Genomic DNA, 19,403 nt, shown 5'->3' on the forward strand with positions numbered 1-19,403 from the left:
ATTGATAATATATAAGTATTTATAAGACAGCAACACAGATCTATATTCAAACATGTTCTTGGTTTCAACACAGCGCAAAATCAAGAACTAAATTAGTTTGGCTTCCACACTGCATAAGCCACAGTTTTAATAGTATGCATGGAGGAAGCCAGGTATATTTTGTTAAATTAAAAAGTACATAAAAAGTAGTATGTACTCAGGTATATAATTTTGAAGTAGTAAGGTGGAAAGTCAAACAAGACAGCTATTCAAATAGTCTCTCCATGTAATAATGCATCTTTAGTTATGCGTTCAGTTTTTTTCCCCATAGACAATGATAGAAGGGTGAAGTCCCGCATATGAAGTTTTCAAATGTACAACAATGACACTCAGATATGCATATAAAGTGGTACAAAATGACATGTAAGATTCAATATTCCCAACATCAATACTGAAATGGAATCACCAAGTTTTACTGACTACTTCAGTCCAAAGTATGGTGAATTATATAGTTAGACAGCAATATTTGGGAAGCATTTTTAAAAAGACGTTTAAAGAAAATTATAATGGTTTATATTTAAAATATTAAATGTAGTTAACTGAAGACTACTTGGAGAAATTCTCTTACATTGCTGTCCCTCCAGAGTGTCCTGGTATTGTTAAAATTTAAATTATTTATAAGGATTTCTTTTAGCAGTATATGCTCTCACATTCTTACTCCCACTGCACCAGAGCGTTCACATATTAAAATACAAGATTTTAAAAGCTAAAAAACCCAACGTTATTTTACCATATATGCAAAAAGCAAACACCAAAATAAAACAAAGGTCAGATTAAGTAGCCCACAAGCAATCTTTGCTTTAAATTATTTCTCATTTTTAAGCTGTGTTCCTATCAGAGTATATTGCAAAGCTCCTTTTGTAGCTATTTTATAGCAGCTGATCTCTTGTTTAATTACAGCCTTTTATACCAAAAATTATCGCCCCAACCACATGGCCTGATTTTCAGAACTACAGAGCTCCCACAAATCCCACTGAAGTCAATGGGAACTGCAAGAGCTCAGCTTTGAAGTCTCCAAAACTAACTGCCCTATTATGTGAACATTATGTTTAGGATATGTCTATAAAAATATAAATAAGTGTTTCATACTTTTGGTACTCAAAGCAGTAAAAAATATATCATGTTTGCTAATACTGCAGAATTAACTTGGTTTTTTATCTTGTGATTTACAATTTTGAAATGGATTTAAGAGAAACTATATCAAAAGACATGCATGTGAAAAAAAAAAGTTCTTGTGAAAAGCAAATACTATGTTTATTCTAAATATGTTCTAATTAGAGCCCATTACTGCAGTATCAGAGTCCTTTTTTGGGAATTTGATACCAGAGGGGAAAAAATTGAGACTTATCCTAATACTCTGTATTGTATTTGTAACGAATGTTGTTAAGCAAGGCTGTGCTCTCACCTATGCTATTTACCATTCTCTTTGGTGCCACGGTGCTAGATTCTTTCAAAGACTGTGACTGAAGTATTTACATGCAATTCCGCACAGATGGCAATATCTTCAATCTCCAGTGTCTACATGCTTGCACTAAAGTGACTGACTTGCTCATTAGGGAGTTCCTCTTCGCTAATGACTGTGCACTCAACAGCATGTAGCATCAAAGATATGCAGCATCTAGTCAATTGCTTTTCTAGATTGGTAAAGTGATGTGGACTCTATCAGCCCCAAGAAAACCAAAGTACTTTACCAGCCTGCTCCAGAAAAAATGTATTCTGTCCCTGAAATCACAATTCCTGACACACTACTTAATGTGGTAGAAAAAAATTTGCTATCTTGGCAACATTTTATTGCGACTTTGTCGCTACCTGTGGAATGACATTCAACTTCACACTAAGATTAGTTTCTATTGTGCAATCATGTTAAGTACTCTTGTCTACAACTGTGCAACATGGACACTATAGCAGGCACTAGAGGCAACTAGAGTGTTTTCACATGTGCTGTCTGGATCTCATCTGAAAATCAAGTGGTCAGACAAGATACCAAACACTGAAGTCCTGGACAGGGCCAGCCCACAACATTTTGGTACCTGAGGTGGGGAGCTCAAATGACACCCCATGCCCCCTCGCGTGGGCCAAAACTTTGAAAGGTCTCAATTCTGCCTTCTTCCTGTTCTACTCCTCTCATGGTACTGCTCTGCTACCTACCACAATAAAGGAGAACTAACAACTTAAAATGCCTTGTTCAAAAATTTTAAGTAACACTTAACTTTCAAACGCCTGAACAGCAAATGTAACTTTTCTTGTCTGCATAGTAAACACTGGCATTTTTATCGTTTTGAATAATCAAAGTGGAGCTTTCCGTGCCTTCTTGGTTGCAAAGATTTGAACTGCTTCCTGCTGAAGGTCCACAGTCTGGGCCAGCTCATGCTCTATTGAGATGGTTGCAAGGCCGACTAGCCTCTCCTACGTCATTGTGGACCGTAGATGTGTTTTTATTAACTTCAGCTTGGAGAAGCTGCGTTCTCCACTGGCAACTGTTACAGGAAGTGTTAGAAGTATGCGCAGAGCAACAAAAGCATTTGGAAAGAGGATGGTCATCTTATTTGTGCACATATATTCCAGAACAGCCTTTGGAGTTGATCCTGCTGAAACATATCGTGAAAGGGCTTTCAGTTCATCACCTAAATCACTTGTATCAATATTGTGCATGTCATCATGTGTTAGCACTGTCTCTAGTGCCCTGCATTGCTGGTGTAGGTCTTCTTCAGGTATAGCGAGGAGTTTTGGAATATCATACAACATCCCAAATATAGTGCTGTGTTCCTTGAGCTGCATGAAACGTTCTTCAACTGACAGTATTGCACAAACTAGCACCTAGTTAAAGAATTCAACTTTGAATTGTTGTTTGGGGTCTCTTATGAGATTATCCCGTGCCTCGTAATCAAAATGTTGTCTTCTTCGGTGACTCTTGCATTCTTGAATCGGTGGGAAAATAGCTTCAGTGTGGAGTTCCTCTGCCAACTTCTGTGCACTCTTCAGAACGTTTTGAAATCCTTCATTTGAAAATCTCACCCTAGGTTTTGGGTAGCAAGCATTCTCACAATGGCAAGGAGCCTTTTCAGAACATTTTGCCAGTAAAGAGACTCTGATGCAATCTTCTCTTGATGCTGATCATCTATGATGGCCTTTAACCTTAGTCTCATCTCAAGCTCTTTCCACCTATGGAATGCTTTCTGGTGATTTGCTGCCTTCTCATAGCATGCCACATTTCTAGCCAGGTTTTTTCCAGTTCTTTGTTCCTGTAGAACCCAATGTGGCTTGAACATTAGACTGGAAGAGTTTGCAACAAAAACAGTATGCAGCATTTTGGGTTTTTGAGTACATAAGCCATAGCCTCTCCCCTTTGTCACCATTGGGGATTTCATGCCAGTAATGTGTTGGATGGAAACTTCTATTTTCATTGTCTTTGGGGAACGAAGTTTTTCACTTGCTGTGGCCCATGCAGTACAAGGAAGTCCCTCAGGCTACTGCTCAAGTGGGTCCACAGTCCTGGATCATCTAGACTTAAGGAACTGAACTCAGCAGCAGCTGTTTCTTGCGCCTCCACCACACTCTTCTCTGATCTACACTTTTCTTCAGGAATGTGCATGGTTACATCCATTTGAGATGGAGATATGGATGCTGCAGTAGCTGCCAGGTCACCTGCACTCTGACTAACTGGAGGATCAGGCACCTCCTCACCACTCACATCCTCACTGGGGCCGGAAGGCTCACCGAGAACATGTGTGTCTATATCTCAGGAGAGCTCCTTCCTGCTTAGATAGAAAAGCTTCCTTTGCTGCTTTCTTTTTCTGAATGCTGCCCCAGAGGGGCGTTTTCTTCTCCTTCTCCCCCCCCCCCCCCCCAAGCATTATCTTGATCACCTGTATATAACAACAGAACCTTCATTCCTCCTAAAAACATGTTTCTTCCTGGAAGCCATTCACTGATAAGTGGTTAAATAAGACCAACTCTATATCACATTTGAGACTGTGCCTTCCAATCCCTGAACATCCAGCCTATTTATCTGCATTATGTTATCCCATCAAATTTTGACTAAGCTTTTTGGAGCAGAGCTAAGGTTTTCATTCATTTGCCATACAGGACTGAAAAATTGACATAACTTAATACACAAAGTAGTTTACTCATAGTTGTAAAATTGATTTTTGCTGAATAGGTCAGTATAATATGACCCTGTATTATAAATACATAGTGTATGCAGGACTTGAAGACCCTTGCCCCTCAGAGTAGGTAGAAATGTTGCCCAAACAAATGGGCCCAGAGAGCAACTAGTGCCTTTCCTCGTGGGAGGAAAAGACAAAAGGAACCAAATAGCCAGAGAACTGCTGTGGTATCTTGCTAAAGTCATCCCATTCCCCCATCCTGATATCTAAGAATAGCATATCTTTAGATCATAAAAGTGCCTGTTGGTGTCATTGCCTAGAGATAGTAACAGGAAACCCAATATACAATTCAGATTTAAGAATCACATCGGGTCAGTTATACAGATCAATTCCAGGAAGAGATGGGAGAATGAGGGAGGAGGACAACCCAGACACTACTAGTTTTTCAAGAGGGGATGATGCATAGCACAGAGAGGCTTGAACTGCTAGCTCTTCTGCAGGAAGGGAGGAGCAGGGGAACAGAGCACTCCAAACACAGCATCTCCTTTATGAAGGCAGAAAGGAGCCGTGCCTAGAGCCACTCCTGCTTTCCCTAAAGGGAATAAAACAGAAAATAGTAAGTGAGAGCAGAGTTGCCACATACATACTTCTGTGGTTACTTCAGAAAGAGGCTGGGGGCATCTTGAACAGCTTCAGTGCTGAATGTGCAAGAGTTGAAATGGTAAGGCGGAACTGGCTGCACTTTTCCCTATCTGCAGGATTTACAGAACAGACTTATGATAGCAGTAGGTAGCATCTACTGGAGAACTTCTTGCTCTTTTGGAGAGCTCCATTCTATGTCAAAGGAGCCTGATAGTAAAAATAAATCCCATCAGGCAGGTAACCTTTGAAGAGATATTTCAAGTCAACCTTACACCAAATCTTTCACAGTTCAGTCACAAAAAAAGCTGAACTTGTGACCTAGGAAAGAGCAGCCTTTAACTGTTTTTGATCAGTAAGTCACCTTTGCCTGTGCAAACTAGGCAGAACTACAGGACTCAAAGCAGAATGATTTATTAAGGCAGTTTTCTGTCTGTATTTGGTATCCACTGCAGAGATACAGGGAATAAAGCAGAACCATCATTCCTTTCCTAAGAATTCTCTGCTCCACACATTACCCACAACCAGTTTTGCCTTAAGCTAACAGTAAAAACCAGGCAGTTTGTTCAGTCTAAAACTGTGATTATTTTCCATATTCTCATTTCATATTGGTTTTGATATCCCTTGAACTAGTCACAGCATTTTTTGCTTTGAGGTATGTGTATTCTTGTAGAGCAAGAAGGTATGAGCACGTACACTTGTTAAAAAACAAACAAGCCCTTTAGGATACTTAACAGAGAAAAGAAATAACCACTCATCTCTTCCCTGCTTTTGAGCAGAGTTCAAACATTCACTCTTAAAAGCTTAAAGACTGATCGCAACTTTAAATTACCATTAGCACCTAAATTAAAGGTCTCCATAAATCAAACATGAAGACATTTGTGCCAGCACAATAAGTGTCTCTTCCTCTGCCCTTAATCCAAGATACCCATCTCTCCTTGGAAGAATTTTTAAATCTTTTATGCCTTACCGCCCCAACTGAGACATCCTCTCTCCTGTCCCACTTCCATGCTCCCTCTGTAATTCCCAGAAACCTTGCCCTAACATTCCTTCTCCCTTTCCACGTACTACTCTAGCTCACCCAGATTCACTCCACTCTCTTCTGTGCACCACTCTGCTTACATCTGCACCGTACCTCTCAACTCCCTCCATCTTGTTCCATGCTCTCTCCCCCCATTCCTATTCCATTACACTCTCTTTATGCCATGCTATTTTATAATCCGAAAGAAGAAGGTAGATTGGACTAAAATGCAGAAAACTGCACATGGTAAGTTAACATTTGGTGAGGGAGACCAACCCTTTGGCCATTCCTCCTTCTACCCTCCCTTTCAAGATTTTCTTGCCTCCCTTTTTTTGTTCCCCTACCTACACACTTGACTAAAATGCATCTCTTACATTTTATTTTGGAGACTACATTTAGACAGTTGCAGCACACCTTCCAGGCAGAAGCATTGGTCATCAGGTGGCATTCATAAATTGAACATAGAGCTCCTACCTACCTCTGAAGCCAAGTGAATAATTTGTTTGACAAGTCTAAACTCCACAGTCCTAGCAAAGAAAAATGGGATTTCAACACTGGAAAACTGGGTTCAGCAGTAATGTACATTTAGGTCAGCAAAATAAAGCACACTGCTTAACTAGATCAAAATTTACACTGCATTCTTGGACATCTAGGAACCCAAATCATAATGGCCAAGATTTTGAAGAAGATATCTAGTGATTTTTGCCACCAATCTGAGACAATTTAAAGGGGGTTGGTTTTCAGAAGGCGAGTGCTCAGCACTTAATGAAAGTCAGGCCCTTTAAGGTGTCTCCAGTTGGGCACCCAAAATTACTACTCACTTTTGAATATCTTAGCCAATGGCACTTATGCCTTCAAACTATTATACAAACAGAAAGTACTTAATTCTTAATAACAGTAATATGAGAAGAACAGACTGATATATTTTAAGGCCAAAAAGACCATTATAATCATCCAATCTGACCTTTTGCTTAACAGAAGCTACAGAATTTGCCATAGGGATTCCTGCATTGAGCCCAATCACTTTTACCTAGTTTCCCATCCTACAAAATAAAGTAAGAAACAGAGGTTAAATGGCTTGTCCATGGCCACACCGGGAGCATAGCCAGAATTAGAAATGAAGAGGACCTACTAGTTCTGTTCTCAGTCTACATTAATATAAAATAAATAAAAATACACGTTTTGAGTAAATTCTTTAAGTATCATACAACAGTTCCACTACAAGGTGAGGTTTCCATGTTAATTTAAAAGTCAACAATGCTTTTATTTATTGCAAAAAGGTTAGTTCATCAATAGTTGAGATTATTAAAAGAGCAGAAGTTTAGCTGGCAGCTCATAATGCTTGACATTGATTGTATGTTTGAAAAAAACCTGAGTGCTGCAAATTAACTTTATCTTGGTTTATTTCAGACCAGTCTTAGAGTTACAGAAATTCCATATTTGTATGCATAGTGAACAAGAAGAATGAACAAGGAGTTACATCACTAAGGAAACCTTTTTAATAAAATGTGAAGAGTGGAAAAATAATTTGAAAAGGCAAGAACAGTACTATTAAACGTAATAGCATAAAAACCTCATCATACCAGATTCTACTCTCAATAGCTCTATTGAGAGTTTAGTCCCAAATTGATATACCCCCAAAGAGTAACCTTTGAAAACTATTCTGTATCCAGTACTAATTTATATTGCTTTTAAAAAATCTGAAACACTTACTGCACTTCTGTGATATTTTCTATGTGGTGCATATATAGACCACCCTTATTTCAAGGGGTGTATGAACCAACCTGCAACAAGTGTCTTTCATTATTACTTCCACTTATTTCAAATTATTTTGAAAATTACAGCGGTCAAAGCTGTTTTCAAAAGGTTCGCATCATTAGACACAACATTGATTCTGCTTCACTGTTTCCCTTTTGCATGAGACTGATGCCAGCCTGACAAGGTAATATCAAAATGGGAATGTGGTATCTTGCTAAAGTCATCCCGTTCATTCCCCCACTTTGATATCTAAGAATAGAATATCTTTAGCTCATAAAAGTGCCTGTTCGTATGTCATTGCCTAGAGATAGTAATAGGAAACCCAATATACAATTCAGATTTAAGAATCATATCTGGTCAGTTATATAGATCAATTCCAGTACACCCAAGCCCACTGCACATTATTAGCATATATATGGCTTGATTTCTAAGGTTCAGTTTCCTTCACTTTGGCTAGTAATTAGAGCTAATAAAAGACTATTTTTCAGCGTAATACTGGCCTGTTCCATTCTGAAAAATGTCTGCCAACTCATTCATGGTACTTCCACTGACAATAAGGTAAGGATTTTTTAATCTGAAGCAAGCCAGAAAGATTTGACAAAACTTTACAGGATCCCTCACAATTTGTACCTGTTAACTTCATTAGAAACCTTTCCCTCCCCCTTTCTTTTTTTGGAAGAGGTGGAGTCTGACTGGCAGTCCAATCAGAACCCAGATTATATATGGAAATGAGATCATAAAGACAAGGAAGCAGTACAGGCTTTGCTTTGCTAGGCACAAACGTATTTATTCTGTGCCGCTGAATGTCCTGTGCTGATACAAAAAGCTAAACAAGAATGGGCTCTCTAGATTTCTCCCCAAAATTAATGCCTTGTCTATACTTAAAAGGTTTCCCAATATAGCTATACAAGCAAACCCTACTAATGTACATACAGTTTAAAAGGGCAAAAAAGTCCTTTTGCTGGTATTATATCAGTCCCCTGAGCTGATATAACTACATTAGGATTGCCAATTTTGGTTGGACGTATTCCTGGAGATTTAATTACATGACATAATCTTTAATTAAAGATTAATCTTTAATTCTCGGAGACTCCAGGCCAATCCTGGAGGGTTGGCAACCCTAAACTGCATCTACACTTGGGCTTTTCCTGGCATATCTATGTTGATGGGTCTCAGGATTCCAGAAATCTGACATTGCAGTTTAGAAATGCCTTAAAAAAAAAAGCCTCAGCCAAAGCCAAATCGAGGGCAGGTGAAGAGCAAGTATACAATGCATTTCTAATTCATTGGCTCCAACACTTCAGGATATCCAAGTTCAGTCAGTAAACATGAAAGAGGCTAGGGCCCTGTGGAAAAAAATAGTATGTGTTCATATAATTAAAGACTATATCATAATACATACAGAAAAGAGCTGATTTAAGACTGCACAGGCAACTTTAAGCATTTCCTAACTTTTGAGTGCTTGACTTTGCAACTGTAATGTTCTTTTAATGTATTTTTTGTATATAGTATATAATTACAGCTTTATCATATCTTACACTACAGCACTTTGATTACCTTTTTACCTCAGTGATTCCTACATATTTGCTCTTGCTCTTTTTAAAAAAACGTTTTAGAAACACATTTATTCAATCATCTGCCCTAGAAAAATTAGCAAAACTATACAGTGTAGAAACAAGTTATTTATGATAGCCCATTAAAGTTTCCATCTTTTTCAACAAGTGTATTCTTCAGTATGAACATTTTGGCAGTGTTGTACTTGAGTTTTTTCTTGGCATTTCAAATGTTTCCTGTTGAACTTCAAAAAGGAAAAGCTGGCACCATTTTAGGAAGCCCACGAGCTAATAAAGCAAGTTCATGATCGGACTAGTTAGCAGGCAGAATAAGTCTTTAACAAATCGAACAATCATTTTCCTTTTAGCCAAACAATCCTAGTTGACTTATATCTTCTAAGCTTTCTCTTCTCTTTGTCTGCAACAGGAAGAGATTATTTCACAAGCAGGAACATTTATTGCTGTCCTTAGAATCCTAATAAAACTGGTTGTTTGCACAAAACAGAATTGCTCACTTGAACTGGCACGAAGTACAAATGTCATCTTCAAGTTTGATACCAAAAGACATTGTGAATTCAAGACTGGACTCTTACATGGTTTATACCAAACACTATCAAAAGCTTAACTTGCCAGAGGTGATGCATTTTATGGGTGGAATATTACACCAGTCTTGGAGACGACAGGTTCTGGCAAGCAGAAATATGAGAGAGAGAGAGAGAGAGAGAGACAGAAAAATTGAGTCTGGTGGAGAAAGCTAATTATACAAAGATTCACTTATGCTACAGCATTTATAAACTCTATCAGCAAGTATTCCCCATTATCAGCCTGATCCAAAGCCCACTGAAGTCAGTAGGAGGACTTTAACCATATAGTATTAGAATGCATTACAATATTAGATGAAGATTAATATGGACAGGCTTGAAGACAGATGCCACCAGCAAAAAAATTCAAAATGGACACTGAGGTCTATAGTTTGTGGTCTATAGTTTGTAACTGGTGTCCATATGCACACTGTGCATTGTCTCGCATCTTTCAGAGGTGTGAGAGATGACAACATCTGCCATGCGATATTCTGAAATGGCTCAATGTAAACCATTGCTTCCAGGATAGATTGAAGTCTGGAAGATCCTGATTAAACCCAATCCCAAAAAGGCTTGCAAGAGTTCAGGTGTCTTCAGAAGAGTCTGGAGGTTCTCATGAATTGGTAAATTCAGGTTGGCCCTGGTTTGTTTGTACTCATAAGCTGTATGTGTCTGTCTCCAGATGTTGAGCATGGGTACATGTTCCTGAGTGGGCAATCACTGAACAGGTGTTGATTTTAATGTTCCAGTTATAATTCTCATCATGATATTAAGCTGCATGTCCAGAGATTTGGTGAGCTGTCTGCCCAGACTGGTGAGCAATATTCAGCGACTGAGTATACCAGTGATAGAGTTGCTGCTCTAAGTGTGTGTGGGCATTGGCACCTCACGTTGTACCTGTGAGTTTTCACATGTTTTTATCTTTTTTCGCATCTTTTCCAGATTAGCATTAAAAGTCTAGCTTGTATCCAAAGTTACACCCAAGTAGTTCAGATAGGGTTCATTTCAGATCCATTGACTGCAAAAGGTAACATTAAGCAGTTCCTTGGTGGCTTTATTGATTAAATAAAAAGCTATTACCAAGGTTTTGTAGGCATTGGGATGGAGCTTCCAATTTTGAAATTATTCTGCCATTATCTTGAGGTCGGTGGAGAGAATGTCACTGATGGTGGTGAGGTCTTTGCCATGTACTGCAAGAACAATTTGGTCAGCACAAATGAACTTACATGAAACTGTGTCAGGCAAGTCACTAATGCAGATGCTGACTAGTGAAGGAATCAGCACAGATGCTTGGGGTAAGTCACCACAGACCTCTGAACTGCCCATTCAACAGGAAGCGATATTTACAGTTGCTCAACATTATGGCCAGGAGTCTCATAGTACTACAGCATTTGATGACTCTTGATGCCTTGAGTAATAGCCCATATCTCCATACTGTATCACAGACAGCAAACAAATCAATCAATGCTGTTCCAGTTTTTAGATTCCACTGGAAACCAGTTTTGATGTAATTAGTAATGGCAAGAACCTGGTCGCAGTAACTTCATTCTGATCTAAAACTGACCTATTCCTTTGGCAGGATGGCCTCAAAGATAGTGGTAAGACAGGTCAGTAAAACTCTTTCCATTAATTTACGAGTTATGGAGAAGAGTGATATTGGGCAGTTGCTGGCAGCACCAGTTGGTGGTTTCCCTGTGTGAGGAGGGCAATCACTATCGCCTCCCACCGGCTTTTTGGGATCTTCCCCATCGAATGTATGACGACGCTTAGGTCTGCCAACCATGCTTGTCCCTTTGGCCCCAAATTCTTAAAGAATTACCAGCAGCTTTTCTACTCTTAGGGTATGTCTACACTACAGGATTAATCCGAATTTAGATAATTCGAATTTGGGAAACAGGTTGTATAAATTCGATTGTGCGCGGCCACACTAAGCACCTTAATTCGGTTTTAAACCACATTAATTCGGTGGTGTGCGGCCACACTACCCCATTAACTTAAACACAGTAATTCGGTGGTGTGCGGCCACACTAACCCTAATTCGAATTAACAAAATCGATTTAGGCGCTACTCCGCTCGTCGAGGTGGAGTACAGAAATCGATTTTAAGTGCCCTTTAATTCGAATTAACTGGCTCTGTAGTGTGGACGGGTGAAGGGTTAATTCGGATTAACGCAGCTAAATCCGAATTAAAGTCCTAGTGTAGACCAGGCCTTAGTGGCCATAAGGGACTGGTTTATTTCTTCTGTAGTATATGGGGACAATAGTGGTGAAGTGGCAGGGCTTTGTTGGACACCTAGAAAAAGCTCCTTCTGAACCTGCTGACTAATCAGCTTGTCAGTTCTAGTCTATAAATTACAGAGAAGGTGTGAGGTGACAGCATTGGCTGTCACTTTCGGTTGATGGTGTTTACTGAGTCAGCAGCTCTAAGCTTACAAAGGAATGCCCAGGCTTTGCGATTGGAATATGAGAAAAGTCAAGATCCTACACTGTGTCTTTCCATTTCTTCAGGCAGGTAGTGTTCAATGTCTATTAGTCCTTTTGTTGTGTCTGGATCACCACTTTTCTCATATTCCTTGAAGACTAGCTGCCACCAAACAGGATAGACCTTGCAATAGCCACGAGGACTGTTTCACAGAAACTTTGAGAAGAAAGTGAACAATGTGGTCACAGTTTTCTGCAATCAGCTTGATACGATGTATCTTGTCTTCAATTTCTGTGGTATGTGCAACCCAGTTCTACTACTATAAACCAGAACGAGAGAATTTCCTATTCTGATTATTTTCAGAGTAAAAATTACAATAGCCTTTACAGTAGCTCCTCGCTTAACGTTGTAGTTATGTTCCTGAAAAATGCGACTTTAAGCGAAACGATGTTAAGCGAATCCAATTTCCCCATAAGAATTAATGTAAATGGGGGGCCAGACTAAAGAGATTTTTTATATAAAAAATTTGTGTGTGTAATATATATATTACACACACACACAGAGTATAAGTTTTAAACAAACAATTTAATACTGTACACAGCAATGATTACGGTGAAGCTTGGTTGCGGTGGTGAAGGCAGAGAGTGGAAGAGGGTGGAATATTTCCCAAGGAATGCACCTTAGTGCTAAATGATGAACTAGAACTTGGCTGAGCACTCAATGGTTAACACATTGTTGTTAATGTAACATCACACTCTACAAGGTAGCAGGAATGGAGGGAGGGGAGACATCATGGCAGACAGAGAGAGACAGTGTGTGTGGGGGGGGGGGGGCCATTGCCCCTTTAAGTACGCTGACTTCACTAAGTACATTGTCTTTTTTAGCAAGTTGAGATAGCAGCTGCTGCCAGCAAGCTTCCTCCGTCATGAGCCCTGTCGTGTGTCCCCCCCACCCTGCTCTATAGACATGGGGTAAGTGGGGAACACCCTGACATTAGCACCCCTCTTCCCCACCCCTGCTGCACAGCAAGCAGGAGGCTCCCGGGAGCAGCTCCAAGGCAGAGGGCAGGAGAAGTACGTGGCAAGGGGGGGAGGGACAGCTGAACTGCTGGCAATTGATTGCCTGCTGGGCAGCTGCCGCACAGGGAACTTAGGGGAGCCGGGAGCTGATAGGGGGGCTGCTGGTCCACCCTGGTTCCAAGCCCCCACCAGCTAGCTGCAACGGGCTGCTCTTCCTGCAAGCAGTGAACAAAGCAGGCGGCTGCCAAACAACATTATAAGGGAGCATTGCACAACTTTAAACGAGCATGTTCTCTAATTGATCAGCAACATAACAACGAAACAATGTTAACCGGGACAACTAAGTGAGGAGTTACTGTAAAGTGGTTAGGAAGGACACGTAAACAATTAAGCTTAAAAATCTGCTTCAAATTAGACAGGAAATTGCATTTAGAAAACTAGTACAGATCTATTTAGTAGCAGATAGCTACGGGCCTTTTGCCATGGAAAACTTGAAATTGCTCTTTGATTGCTAAAAACCAATAAAGATTTTTCTTTGCTCAATGAACCATGGATCATAGAAAAATATTGTCTGGGGAGGCATTTTTGTAAGTATTGAGTCCTTTATTGGTACCTTCTACAGAGTATGCCTAAGAAAAATAAGGTCTAATGTTTGAAACATGGCAATAAAAATGACCTAAGAGTAAATCAATTCCCAGCTGCCTTCTATTTTTCTGGTGTTAATTTCCATTAAAGGGCAAAGTGCAGTGATTAGTATTCGGTACCTTATACAGCCATATAAATTACCAAATATGACCCCTAGTACCTTCAGTTAGGAAAGGACTTCAGAACCACATTTGAACATATTTCCAGCTAAACCAGTTTTTACATGGTTAAGTCAGAACATCTTTAAATATGCTTCTAAGATGGCTTGGCCCTATCTACACTTGATGACGAGAATGTAGAAACTGATTTAGTTGAAACCATACTTAAACACAGCTGCTACTTAATCTGTTCAAAGTTCAGTACAGTTGAGGCTTAGAATATGTATTTAAGGCCAGATGCTATTCTTCACACATGCAGCGCAAACCAGCGCTAAAGTGGGATAGGTGACTCCCCCTCCCTTCATACTAACCAGGGATTGAAAAGAGTGCTACTCCCAAACTTCTGAAAGCAGGAGAGCTCCAGCCCCTCTGCCTGGATTGGACAAGTGCTATTCTCCAAGAACTCCCCTCCAATTTAGCTGAGAAAGTGAGGAATCTCCAGATAGGGAAATACGAAGAGGGAACAACAGTATAAGCCAATGCCAGTTGGGGAATTTCCCTCTACTTCCTAGGTCTTAGTGGAGCAAAACTGAATCTGACAGGAGAAGTGATATCCTATTTGGAAGTCCCTTATCTGCATCCTCTTCAGGAAGATGAGGACCCAGGATCTCTACCCCAGCAGCAAAGCTCTGCTCTATGAGGAGAGAAGGGGCAGAGCAGGAGATTTCTCAGAACCAGCTAACTCTGTCCTGTATATGGCAAGAGGGAGAATAGACAACAGACTGCCCTTCTTAAGCAGAAGTGAAGACAGACCTAGCTAGAATCCTAGGGTAAAAACACAGCACAGACAGTTCCCTTTTCCCTTACCAGAATACCATTTAGGAGAAGGAGGTGAATTCAGACAAATAAGAAGGAAGGGATACTTCGATTTGATTCTAGGAACTTCATGGTTAATGCAAGGCAATATTCATTTTTTAATATCCATGTTTGGTAAGAAATGTAATTCCCAAGGCTCCTCCATGCTAAAAACCGACTTCTGACTCCAAGGTGAGCACTTTGTCAACATCTGCAGGTAAGCTAGGTGACCTGGCTTCTATTTGTAAACATCAGAAGAGTTGTGAAACAGTGATAATAATACTGTGAAGGTTTGTCTTCACTGCAGCATTAGCTTGAGTTACCGACACTGGAGTTAACTCCTCTCAAGTTAGCCTAGCTTCAGTGAGAGAGGTCATACTGTAAAACACTGGAGCTGCACAGAGTGCCTGGATCAGCAGCACAGAGTAGCTGAATCCCCATTGCATTATTAGCTCCAGTGTCAGCAGCACTTGAGCTTCAAACTTCCCTCCCTGATAGGCCAACTAGGTTGAGTTTAAAGCACCATTTAACTTGAGCTAGAGATATTTGTGCATGCATGGGAGCTGGGTTGGGGCAACAATTGAGTTATACCTTGAACGAACACTACAGTGAAGATAAGCCCTGTCAGCTCAGAATCAACATCTATATTTGTGTACATGGAGATTATTCTACCAAAGCCAATCTAACATCCTAGCTCAGACACTGGGATCTATATGCTACTAGAAACATTAGCTTCATGCCATTAGTCTTTCCCTCTAGCCTCTTGGGGCTTGTGAACTGACAGAGCAACACCAGGGAGAACAAGCGTGCTTGCAACCAGGAAGTGGGACCATCTAGGGGGAACAAGAAGAAGGAAAATAGGTAAAATTACTAACTGCCTCCCGGGAGGGGAGGAGGGGGGAAATAGTTGCCCAAGAGCCTCTCAATTGGAAACATTCATATGGGGTTAAAAACCAGCCTAACCACATTTTCATGTATTTTTAAAATTCTCTTTTAGATTAAGCAACACACCCAAGCTCCCAGATAAAGGACATGTTGCAGAACATAAAACTAAATTTCTAGCAGCTAACAGGAAAAGTGCATCTTTCATTGAAAAAAATGCATTTCCTTAATTTTTAACGCAGACAAAACATCTACCTCATATAGAGAGATTTTTTTGGGCCCAGTTTCTTGCATTCTCACTTGCTTCCTCTAACTTTGTTCTATCAGTTCCCAGACCTCAAAAGGCAGGAGGGCAAGAGTAAAGGCATGAAGTTAAGGTTTCTTCTGATACACAGATCCCAGTGTTTGAACTAAAGTTCTGCTTTAACAGAATAATCTCTATGTGCATCAAACGACTGAGGGACTGGTAGCTCAGCAGTAGCTATGGGGATCTGCTACCTACTCTGCTTGCCTTCTGAAAGACCAGGGGAGTCATTGATGGGGGCTGGGGAGAAGAGCTATGGGGATGTTCCTATAGCTGTCTGTTTCCAGTTTGTATGGGGAGGGGAAGGCATTGCGCAGACCAACAAGAAGAGGGAACAGGAGATAAGCAAGAATGATTATTATCCTGCTGATAATAACTCATCTTAATTAATTAGCCTCTTACAGTTGATATGGCTACTTCCACTTTTTCATGTTCTCTGTATGTATATATATATATATATATATATATCTTCTTACTATATGTTCCAGTCTATGCATCTGATGAAGTGGGTTGTAGCCCACGAAAGCTTATGCTCAAATAAATTTGTTAGTCTCTAAGGTGCCACAAGTACTCCTGTTCTTTTAATGAGAAGGAAAGACACTCAATAGCCTGGGAAGGGACTGATCAGGAAGAGAGGGGAGAGGAATGAGTACCTGGGACAACTGGAGCAGAGAGGAAGGAGAGAGAGAGAGAGATTAAGAAGGGAAGGGAGCTAGAGACACTTTACTTGAATGTATCTGATTTACCAGGCCCCTGGATTCTTCCCAATCCCAGCCTCCTACTTTGCTCTGGCTCCTTGATCAGCTCCTTCTCAGGCTTCCAAGCTGAGCAGGCTATGCACAGGTCCTGTTTCCCACTTCCTCTTCTGATAATATGGTTTTCTTGTCTCCACTAACCTTCCACTGCCAGTTCTGTGTCACCAACATACGAATAAAAGCATGTATGGCACATCACCCACTGACAGAACAGCCATTCCTAAACGTTCAAGCCTTTGCTAAAGGTAAAGTAAGAGGTTTCAAACTAATGACCTAGTTCTTCATTGCCATTTTCTTGGTTTGATTGTTTCTAACCAGTTTCAACTTGTTCTCCTACTCTGTCCAAATGGCTCCGCGAGAACACTGCTGGCATGGATTCAGCAGTTTATCGTAGCTGGGTGAGAGATTCAGTACAATGCTGCCAGAGTCAAGCTATACTGCAGAACAGCTCACATCACTGATTAGAGACACACACACATTCTGGGAAACAAGCCTGAACAAACATGTTTAGCTTATCTCCGGGGACTAAAATGAGGTACGCCAAAGAGGTTCACTACGAGGGCACCAGACATTTTTACAATCTGATCTTTTTGAGCAAACTGGAAAGCATGAGTTTCATTAGTATCCTTCCCCATTCCTTCCATGCAGGCACATCATTTGTGCAGCTAGAGGCCCCACTGTGCTGGGCGCTATACAGCTATATTGTAAAAGAAACAAACCCTACCCCAGTGAGTTTAATATTTAACTAAAGATATGGTAAAGTTAATTATACCTATTATATTACACTTGAGATGTAAGTAGCAGAAGAGGGGGTTCTGTAGCATTTGTAATGAGTTACTCTATCATAATGTTTCATATTTTCTTCATATTTAGCTCTATGCTTTTAATACTGCATTACATTTTGCAATGCAGCTGTCTTTTAAAAATTTACTTTAACTTTCAAAAATAAAATGACAGTCAAGACCAATCTTAACTTTTAAAAAAAAAAAGTTTTTAAAATGTTCCTTACTTCCCTCAAGACTAAACATAACTAAAAAACATTTTCTGGTAGCTTAGAATCGCCAAAAATCCAGTTGTATGCAAAGGATAAGTAGTTAATTTACTACCCACTAGACAAGCAGCTGAACTACACTTAAAAATCTCACGAGCACTGACAGATGACCTGCCCAGAGAGATCGAGAGAAAGAAAGAAAACCGGCCTCCCCTCGAACCTCAATTTCTTTGGTAAATTCCACTGAATTGTACAAGAAAGAGGGTTTTCCAGCCTCGTTTATTGCTATGCTAAATTCCTTCTTTAGTATCACTCAGTTACACCTCATATTGTAGTTGGAGAAGCATACACACAGATAATTCAAGGGCACAGGAATAGGCCACAACTTCCATTCAACACATTTATAAGAACTGTGGCAAGCAGCCATTTCCAACCTCTGGTGTGAGCAGGGTTTAGTATTTTTAATTATAATGTTGAAAATTTTCACTTACATTTTTAATGCTCAGGGAGCCTTTAATGGGGCCAGAGCAGCACAAACGCTGTTATTCTCCTGGTATTTCCACCAGCCAGGAATTTTAATACTGGGAGAATACCATATGGTTATTTTTGCCATATGAACTCTTCAGGCTTGAGAGTTAGTGAAGAAACACAAGATATAAATAAGGAGATATTCAGGTTTAACCCAAATACTGCTTATTATTAGGTTCCTGTCAACATAAATGCCTAGCCCACGCCTCGGGGTCAGACATGCCAGTAAGCAAATGCTCTCAGGATTTTTAAGCACAGGTCAGATCAGATCAGCAGCTTGTGCATCTAATTTCTCAGTGGCAAGTTACTGATCTGACCTGAACAGCACATAAAAAGCCTGAGGGCACAGACTGGTCAGCATGTCTGAACCGAAGCTGAAAATGAAAACTGGCCTCACACCACACAATACCCTTACAAAGTCTAATGAATGGAAGTTGCACCCAATACTGGACTTCTGGGGGGAAAAAACACACACACACACACAATTAGCTGCACGCCTACTTCTTAAAATAAAAAGTGAGGTGGGTAGGAATACCCCTCTGAAGACAGAAACACACAAAAAAAGTCTGGATGATCCTGACCCTCTGCTTCCCCAAACCAGAGTAATCTGGGACAAAGTGAGGCAGAATTCCTGAAGGGAATTCATTCATTTTGACTGCTGCTTGCTTCTTCTTGGCAGTGCTCTCGCTCACCTCTCCATAGATTTATTTTTATTTTTTTAATTTCTATAGCTTCAAGTATCGCCCTCCCACATTCTTAGGACATAAGCACTGGAAGGCACTAGAAATAGGAAGAAGATGGGAGAAGGAAGGCAAACAATCTAATATTGAGAGGGGAAAAAAACCCTAAATTGGCACACATATCTTGCTCATAATTAAAATATACAGGCAATTTTAACAATCGTAATAAATAAAAATGCCTAATGTTAATTTGTAATGTGTAAAGGTATTGACCACAATTGGGCAGTGCACGGGGAAGATCTTAGTAGACTCCGGTCACATCCCAGTTGTAACTAACTAGAAACATGACTAGATTTTCTAATACAAAAGTTTTCAGATTTGCTTGGTAGAGGAGTCTACCATGATCAACAGGCATACAGTCTTGATAAAAGAAGACACCAGCATTCAGGTCTTAATTTATTGTATGCTAAAGAATTATATGTACACTCATCATGCTACTGCTTTTCACAGAGTTTATAACCAACCAGG

At 40.1% G+C, this 19,403-nt stretch overlaps 1 protein-coding gene across 8 annotated transcripts in view; it reads right to left on the minus strand.

Moving 5' to 3' along the window:
• Positions 1-19,403, minus strand: part of ADD1 (adducin 1) — a 116,694-nt gene that overhangs the window by 57,868 nt on the left and 39,423 nt on the right. The gene's annotated exons all lie outside the window — the stretch shown is intronic.

The sequence above is a fragment of the Terrapene carolina genome, unplaced genomic scaffold, assembly GCF_002925995.2.
Source record: "Terrapene carolina triunguis isolate 2854851 unplaced genomic scaffold, T_m_triunguis-2.0 Scaffold66, whole genome shotgun sequence".
Lineage (NCBI taxonomy): Eukaryota > Metazoa > Chordata > Testudines > Emydidae > Terrapene > Terrapene triunguis.